Here is a 9,026-nt window from a genome sequence, read left to right as displayed (position 1 = left end):
GGTGCTCACAACGTGTAGTGAGCACGATCATGCTAATAAGGAAATGTGAGATTCATAGAAATAAATGTATACAAAGGCCTCTCCTCACCAACCAAAATCAATCTGCAAGAACCAAGATAAAAAAAAATGTGTGTGCATCCAACTTGGCTTCAAAGAAAACAGAAGACTGTGGAACTGTGCATAGGTAAGAACACAGTTCATCCCACAGAACAAGAAATAATTCAAACAAGCAGCCAGATCACAAGTATGAAGTTCACCAGGTTACACAAAAAAAAGGGATTTCTTTGTCCTTGTTTTTATTTGTTTTGACAACTATGGAATATTCTATAAAACTTTTCCCCCTTCATAGGATGAGTAGCTGCACAAACTCAAGTCTGAGTCACAGGCTTTGCAACGCGTTTGGCTGCAGCTGCTGTCCATACCAGTATTTTAAGTGCAATCCCATTTACCATGTGTGGCGTTAGCTTTAAGACGCCAGAATGGCATGCTGCAAAAAAAAAAAGTTGTAGACGGGATAAAACTTAAACTGCTTATCTGTAGAAGAATTAGACTTTTTTGCTGCTTCCTTTCACTGTCACTATGCTTTGTACCACCATTTTCGTGGCTCGCTATTAAAAAAGCGCTGTACTCACAGAGTTGTTTGGAGAAACAGTCTGTGATTTCCCCATGTTACTGACCCTCACACTTTTATTATCTTTTGTTTTCTTTTTGTTGTAGAAATCACCAACTAGACCTTAAATTAGGAGCTAACATTTTACTTCACAGTCGCTGCTTTCATGCTGGCTGACCTTTTTGTTGTGCACGGATACCAGTCGTCCACACTTAACGCCGCGCTCACTGGAGCACAGATTCTTTCGCACTTGTGTGGTTTTTTTCTGTTTCTTTACTTCAGACATAAAAATTTAAATAACATTCAATACTTACAAGCTCAAATACAATTGAAAATGAGAAGGTGTAAAATGATTTTTTAAAAAGGATCAAATATTTTAATATTGTCTTACTGAAATATTTCCTTTTTCTGTAAATAGAGGCAGATTTTTGGCTCAACGCTCTTCGATACTTTGTCTTTTATTAAAATGTCACTTAAAGTTTGAGTCAAACAGCATGTCAAAAATAATAAGATAAACTGAATAGCTGAAGAAACATTCTTGTTGGTATGTTGGAAGCATTCAACATTATATCATAGCAAAATATGAGAAAAGGTTTGTGCATTTTCAGCTATTCTGATTTTCTTTTTTATTTTTATGAGTGTATTTAATATGACAGCGCTGATCCGACTCACTTTGGAAAAAGAGGAGTTAAGAGGTCAGATTTTAAAATTCATTGGATAATACGTCAGAATTGCTTGTGTGTTTTTATGTTATCCAGCATATTTTTAGCTCCATACATGCTTCACATTAACACAAAAGTAAATAAAAACTGCACAGACCTCATTTTATACGTCTGTAGTGAACACTCTGGTAGAATAACAATATTCTGCTGTAATATAACATATTTTCTCTTCTGTAGCAAGGCAGAAGAGAAAATATGTGGGGTTTTTTTTTGTTTATTTTAGCTAAGTAAGACCCCAGCTGTTCACAAATAACATGCTCCCGGTTAATTTGGGCATCTGCTGCAGACGGCTCTACTCTCTACTTCTCTGGACACTCAACAACAAATTTAGGTCTGTCAAAAGTCTCTCCAACTCATTAGCAGTTTTAGTTCATTATCTTTCTAAGAACAAGTCTCATTTTATGTCTGTGGGCCTGTTTTGGCCCTGCAGCCTGGCTCGTCTGTGAAGTGTAGGTGCGTCGCTTCGGCTCATGTTGAAGTAGACGAGTCTAAAACGCGTCACGCTGAGGACGGTGGATTAGAAATGACACGGGCTGAAGGTCTGTGACTCCGTGTCCTTCTAATTCTTTTCTTTTTTCCTCCTGCTGTTGACCATTATGGGCAGCAATAAAACATCAGGACAGGTCCACAGGAGGTGGGAGCCATAAAACAGGCGCGTCCTGCACAGAGAAGTGTGGCTAATGAGTGTAAAGCACACAGAGCTGAGCGGCCATGAAATGCAACGACCAAATAAAAACAGTAGATATCAAAACCAAAAAGCTTCAGGTATAGGCATTAAATACACTTTATAGATATGGTCATGTTCATCTTGGTAATGCAAACATATAATAAAGCTATTATAATGTCATTATTATTCAATTACTGGGCAGGTGTTTACTGTTATTCTGGTCTCTATGCAACAGTAGTTACCGCAAAGAAAACCTTGACAAATATTATATATAAAGAGCTTCTTTTCCTCTGCACATTATGATCACGGTGTAAAATATTAGAGTTTTGATATGAGTATTGTGTGGATGGTAGTGAAGATGATCTTTGAACTATGTCAGCCTGACTGCTTAGTATCTTTGGTACTTCATGAGCTTTTTATTTTGCTCTTAAAACAATACTTTTCTCATAACTGAGCCTGTTAAGCTGATTACATTTTAGCATATTACAAAAATGACATTTTTACAAATGCATTGTGGTTTAATAAGCTTGTGGTTGTTTATTAAAGTTTGACATATTAATGTTTTATAGTAGTTACCTTATGCAGAATTTATTTTGAAACTGCAGTTTCAAACAGACTCAGTTTGTGAGTCTGATTGTGTCTCTGTTCCTTTGCTTTTCACTTTGGTTATTTCAATAAATCCCAAAAATCTTGTTTCTGCCTGTTTCTAGCTACTACATCTCACCATGATATGACATAAAGTGCATGTTGAATCATATTCTGATGTGAGAAAGCCTTAAAATCTTGTCTGTATAAACAAAAATAAATCCCAACCTCATTTGAATGAAAGCCTTTAAAGCCTTTTGATTCAAACAAATCTACTGTACATGGAGCTGCACTCTGTTGAAGTTTGTCACTGCAGAACGTATTGTCAGCTTTTTTAAAGATCTCTTGACTTTCAGAGAATTAATATCACTAGGAGTTACAAGCCAGAAATGTTATGCTGTTGACAACCAGGAAGGTGAGGAAATGGATTGAGCTAAATGCTACAGGCGTCCACAAGGAAAAACCTGTTAGAGGATGTGAAATATATACAGCTCTGGAAAAAATTAAGAAAACACTTAAAATGATCAGTTTCTCTTATAATGCTCATTTTAGAGTAAAATGAACATTGTTCTTTTATTCCATGAACTACTGACAACATGTCTGCGAAGTTCCAAGCAGAAATTTAGTATTTGTTTGCAGAAAATGAGAAATGGTCAGAATAATGAAAAAGATGCAGTGCTTTCAGGCTATAATAATGCAAAGAAGTTCATCTTCATTAAGAAACAACAATAATGTTTTAACTCAGGAAGAGTTCAGAAATCGATCTTTGGTGGAATAACCAGGAGGTTCAGTGCAGTGGAGTCTCTTAATGTTCTCCAGAGCTGCATGTACATACAAACCCTCTGAACTAAACCAGGCTGATGCTACACTGACTCATGAAAACCTCTTCCGTTGTGCAGCCTCTGCTCTTGTTCCCAATCCTCAGCTTCCTGTTGCCATTTCACACTTGTGAGTTGGCTGTCAAGGGCCATCAGTGCGCCCTGGCAGCCCTGCTGTCACTCTGCCAGACGTGTCTACACGGCCGTCCAACAGCCTACTCTGGGACATTTGCATTTAAAGCATTTCCACAAACTTTTAAAACTTGCGGCTGTTTATTAAAGGCGCGTCGTCGGGAGACAAATTTCTTTCTTGCTGTGTTTCGTCAAATGCTAAACATCAAGCAAATGAAATCTAGAACTATCTAAAAACCTTTAAAGCAACGTTTGTATTAAATATGCATGTAATCTTGCGAGTACTTCAACTCACAGACACACCTATGCACCATAAATAATCCTGGCAAAGCTTTTAAAGTAATGAAACCTTTCTGTTCTGCCTGGTTCTCTCAACTTTTGCTCCAAACTGAATAATGCACACATGTCCAACTTTGTATCTCCTGCTATAGCAACGTGCGATAGCGATAAAGGTTGTATGTTTGACTGCACCAGTCGTTTTGTGCGATAATGTCCGAGCGCCTTATTCGTATAATCTGCCTCTCTAAGACAGACGCAGACAGATAAATAAACACGACATCTTCATGTCATTTTCCTGTCATGTCATCTTGTTCTACATCCCCCAGATGACTCAGGTGATGCAAGCGGAGGCGGCTAAATATAGCTTTGTGCTGGAAATGTCATCACTGTCACATTCCCAATCAAAGGCCTTGGTGTGTTTGCTAACCTGAGCTGGTTCTGTCCCAGAGGTCTGAAGCAAACTTCCGAGTCCGAATCCGACTCACACGCATGCTGGCGCTGTTTGTCTTTGCTTTTACTAAGCAGTTTCCTAAAAACTCATATTTTTGAGTAAAAGGTTTTAAACCTACTTTATTGTGAAAAAGCGTTCTTATGGAATGTAGCTTTTTTCTTTTTCTTTTGCTAAATCTTGGCGTCACATATTTGTCGTCCAGAATGACCAGAGAGCATCCTGCTGCTTCGTCCAAATATTTCAGAAGCTCTAAAAGTACAGAAAATGTACTAAATAAAAACTAAAAATTACTTACAAATATGTAGAGTTAAAATCAGAAGTTTCCATGCACTCATTCTGAGCTTTTATTTCTAAACTTTTCCAAAAGTTTGAATGCAGTTTGTGTTAAATATCAAACATTTAACACAAACTGCCATCCTCAAATGAAAGGGAAACGGTGAGAAGGTTCAGGAAGAACCCCTCACGTCAATCCAGTGACATGAGCTCCAAAGAACCGTCGACGTCGAATTTAGTTGAACTTTAACACGGTTGAGGCTCAGAAGTCACCAGCTCAGGCTGAACCTCTGTGAGGAAGATGATAACGGTGCTCAAGATGACGGTGCAGAAGATGAAGGCCGTCCTGCAGACAGTAAAGGCTGCCCTGGGGTTGATGGCGAAGGTACTGGTTTAGAAGAGGACCTTGCTGATGAAGCATCGAGAGACTCTGAAGTCGGACGTGATAAAGACTTCCCAGACGGTGTATGGCCGCACGTCGGCTCTGAAGCCTTAAGAAGACAACTTAAGGCGGGATAGTCGATCTAAAGACGATGCTGGAGACTGAAATGATGACTAATCTTTGGAAGAGACGAGAATCACGAAAAAGGTGGGGTTTCTCAGAAAAGATTTGGAACGACTGATGGGAAAGACGAAGATGCTGCACACAGTGAAGTCGAAGACCTCAAGACACAAACCCAAAGTGGGCAAACTAAACGAAAACAAATCTAAGCCAGACATCTGCACAAAGTGTAAAACAACTGAAAGTGATCTGAGTCACTGGCTTGGAGACTGTAGTCGTACAAGCCGATCCGACTGTTTGGCTCCCACATTGTTAAAAAGTTTTCCAGCTTATCGCACCATCGAGGAGCAACTAATCATTCCCAGCTTCATTCAGCAGCTCACGACGATGAGCCGGAGTCATAAACAGCTGTCCTCAGCCACAATAACAAGCAGTCCTGCAGCAGAAGGCCTCTGATCACAGCATCACGGAGTCAGGCTGGGAGCAGTTCAAGAGACACGGAGGCCGATTAAACTCAAACAACAGTCACAAGTTCTCCAGGATGGTGTGGAGCAAACGGGAAGAACTTTGACAAACTTTTCTGTTTCGTTAGATGGTGTGCCGAAGCTTCGTAACGGTGGCAGTTCTCTACCTCCTAGGTAAAGCTTTAACCATTAAAAGTAATTACTCTGGCCCACTTCAATGGGTGGAGTAAAATATGTTTGTGGGGTGTTTGGGCTTCAGAGAGCCCCCATATCTCTCACCCAAAATGTCAGAGGTTGTCAGGAGAAAAGGTCAGCCGATGTTTCACGAGCTCACCGAGAGCAAATGCAATCCCACCTCATTTGATCTGATTAAATTTGCTGTCTGCTGGCAGGTTCTGATAATTTGATGTACATATTGTTAAAAGCTAAAAATGTCACAACAACGGTGTGATGATTAAAGCCGAGGAGGAGGACGTTCCTCACACCGTCTACAATTAAGGCCCCCCCTTTCTCCCCGAAGTGAAAGACATTAACTTTCAATTTGTTGTCCCTTCTGGAAGCGCTGACGATCACATGAAGGATTGTTGGTGCTGGATTGAATTGAAGACCGTTTCCGGATCACGCTCAGACAATCAGAGCGGTGAAGGTAGGAAACCTTCCTTTACTGGTTATGATTATGTTTCTCTCGTCATTTAGGAGGTTTGAATTTCTAATTTCTATTTATTAAATGACGTTCACTGAACAGGTGGAAAAGAATTAGTACGTTCAGAAAACAATGTGACAAGATAGGACAAAGACGTCTGCTAAAAATGTTTATGTTTGTTTGCAAAGACTATTTGTCTGAAACGTAAAACGATGCTTTACGTATAATGTGTCGTATGTATCAAACAAAACAAAAAGACAAATGCAGATTTGACCAGAAACAAGTTGGTGACAAGAATCAGACAACTGGAAGTTTGATAATATTGAATATATTCAGCCTAAAAGGTGATATGAAAAACCTCCATAACGTGTTTCCTCATTATTGCGCTGTTTACTGGTTTTAAAATCGTGCAGCGTCTATAAATAAACAGGACAACTCATGTTGCAGATGTGTGGTCTGGAGCTGCCTGGAGGGCAGTTCAAGGCAAACAAAACTCAGAGGAGTTGGCAATTGGGTCTAACAATATACTTACAACGCAACAATAATCACAGACATTGCAAAGTTAGTTTTCAGGTCTTACACCTGCCTCTGAGAATGGGCAATAGTTTAAGTTTAAAATATTTATGCTGGATTACAAACATGAAGGGTTTAATAAACCAGGATCATCCCTGTATTGCCTGATTTGGACTCTGTCGGGATCTTTCTGTGAAGATCTGTTTTAAAACGTTAAAATAAATCAAAACTATTGTCCTGTACGTGAGCAGGTTCAAAAACACAAACACGTGCCACAGCATGACGCTGCCACCACCATGTTTCACAGTGGTGATGATGTGTTCAAATCTGATTTCAACTTCCCACAACTTTCTGTCTGCTGGGTTTCTTGTTTGTTCTTTTCGCTAATGCATCAAACCTCTGAGGCCTTCACCGAACAGCTGGATTTATACTCAGATTAAATTAAGCACAATATTTGTTTGCCGTAAACATAACTTAATTTAGTAATTCAGAATAGCCGAATTTCACAATAAAAACATTTTTATTTAATAAAAACCTAACTTTATGTTGAAAATTTTTTTAAAATGCTTGTGTTTTCTATTTAATGTACGTTTTGACGTATTTTTGAGAAAATCAAATGGAATCAAAATGTACAGAGCCTTGTTTTTCTTTCTTGTCTCAAAAGGTTTTTTCTCTTTTATTAACTTTTTTCCATGATGGTAGCAACAGTTTGTGATGCTCAAATTTTGTATGTGAGAAACTTTAAGACAGCAAGCAGAAATCACACATATGCAAGTCTTAGTCTGTCATGATTTGACTACCCTGGGTCTGATATTAAGAAGTTTATTGTTGAACTTTTAAAAATAAATAAATAAAATGCAAGTTTTATTGGTAACTATAATTTCTTTAACAGAGAGTGTAAGTGACAGAAATTGACCAGCTAACCCAGTAAATCATCCAGCACCTAAAGAGACGTTCAAGGCTGCATCTTAGTTTTCTGGCAGCCCTCAGGCCAATTATTCAAGTGCCAACAATCTTCTTTATGTGAAGGGCTGACCGCAGAGGGATGCAGCTGGTCACCCTCCGAGATTATAATCACACATCCCGTCTCTGAAGTGACCTTCTTTTCCAAGCAGCTGGCAATTGCTCTGTGCCAAAGAGTCCTGGCCTCTACGCATTCACATCAGCTGATGGGGGACATGGAAATCCTGCCTGCACAAAATTTAAGCAGATAACACAAAAGTACTTTAGATGTTTTCTCTATGATTTCTGGACTTTGTTTTCTTGTTGTTAATTTCTTTACATGTGGTTTCAATGCAGCTATCTCAGAAACAAGATGCACCGAATAACCACACTCGAGGAACCCAAGAAAAAAAAACAAGGTTGTCTTATTTTCCATCTGACTCAGCTCTGCAGAATGTTCTCATTTTCCCCATGTAGGAGGCACACCTGCCCGTTTTCCTCCAAGCACCGAAAACAAATTTTAAATCATTCTGCCCTGCTTACCCATCTGTCTTGATCCTGCCTCCATCATTCAGAGAGGAAGAGTTGTCAAGCTTTCCGTTGAACGCCTCTCGTTCTTCTCCTCTAATCTCTATTATGATTTTCAAGAATGAAATAAGTACTGTTCATGATGTATATTTATTTAATTTTACTTAAATGTGTTTGCAAAAACCCATAAAATACATCAAACGTTTCTTAAATTAGGTCTACTTCCGCTTCCAGGCTTTGGATTGCATGTGGTTTGGACACAGTGCCCCCCTGTGGAAAACAGCTGTCAGTACAACAGACATAACAAGAAAGCGTTTCGCAAAAATCACTTTTACAGATATTATAAAATCTGATAAATCAACAGTTACCTTGAAACTATCTTCATATTTGGTATATATATATATATATATATATATATATATATATATATATATATATATATATATGTTAGAATATATATATATATATATATATTCTAACATTTATCATATAAATGTAGCAGGTCTCTGCAATAATTACTGCAGAGATCTGAAATAGCTGTTGAGATCCACGTGAATTTAAGAAATTGTAGTAGTCTAAAGTGTTTTTTCATTTAATATTACGATTTAAATTTGACTTCAAGTTTTTGTTATGTTAAAATAAAGAGTATAATCATTTGAAATATGTACAACCGCAGCCCCTTAAAGAGACAGAATTATATGAAATCTACTTTTTCTGAACTTTAAGTCATTTTATAATGTCATTCTGTCATAAGAAACGTGCATGGAGTGTTGCTTCGATTATCTTATGCATATTTGAGAAATACTTTAATCTCTCATGGCAACCACTCAACTGTGCAAAACACCTGGTCGGACCTAGCCCCGCCTTCGAGATGCAGCTCATCGTCGGAGCTAAATT

The 9,026-nt window shown here is 38.4% G+C and overlaps 1 long non-coding RNA gene across 1 annotated transcript; it reads right to left on the bottom strand.

Moving 5' to 3' along the window:
* Positions 1–7,465: 7,465 nt before the first annotated feature.
* On the bottom strand, positions 7,466–8,404 carry LOC114142206 (uncharacterized). The gene is made up of 2 exons (XR_003594974.1): positions 8,145–8,404; positions 7,466–7,850 (listed from the first exon to the last, which is right to left on the bottom strand). It is a non-coding gene; the product is annotated as an uncharacterized LOC114142206 (long non-coding RNA).
* Positions 8,405–9,026: the final 622 nt, after the last annotated feature.

This window comes from Xiphophorus couchianus, chromosome 3 (genome assembly GCF_001444195.1).
Source record: "Xiphophorus couchianus chromosome 3, X_couchianus-1.0, whole genome shotgun sequence".
NCBI lineage: Eukaryota > Metazoa > Chordata > Actinopteri > Cyprinodontiformes > Poeciliidae > Xiphophorus > Xiphophorus couchianus.
Note: the sequence above shows the minus strand (reverse complement) of the source record. Positions and strands in the feature narration are given on the sequence as shown.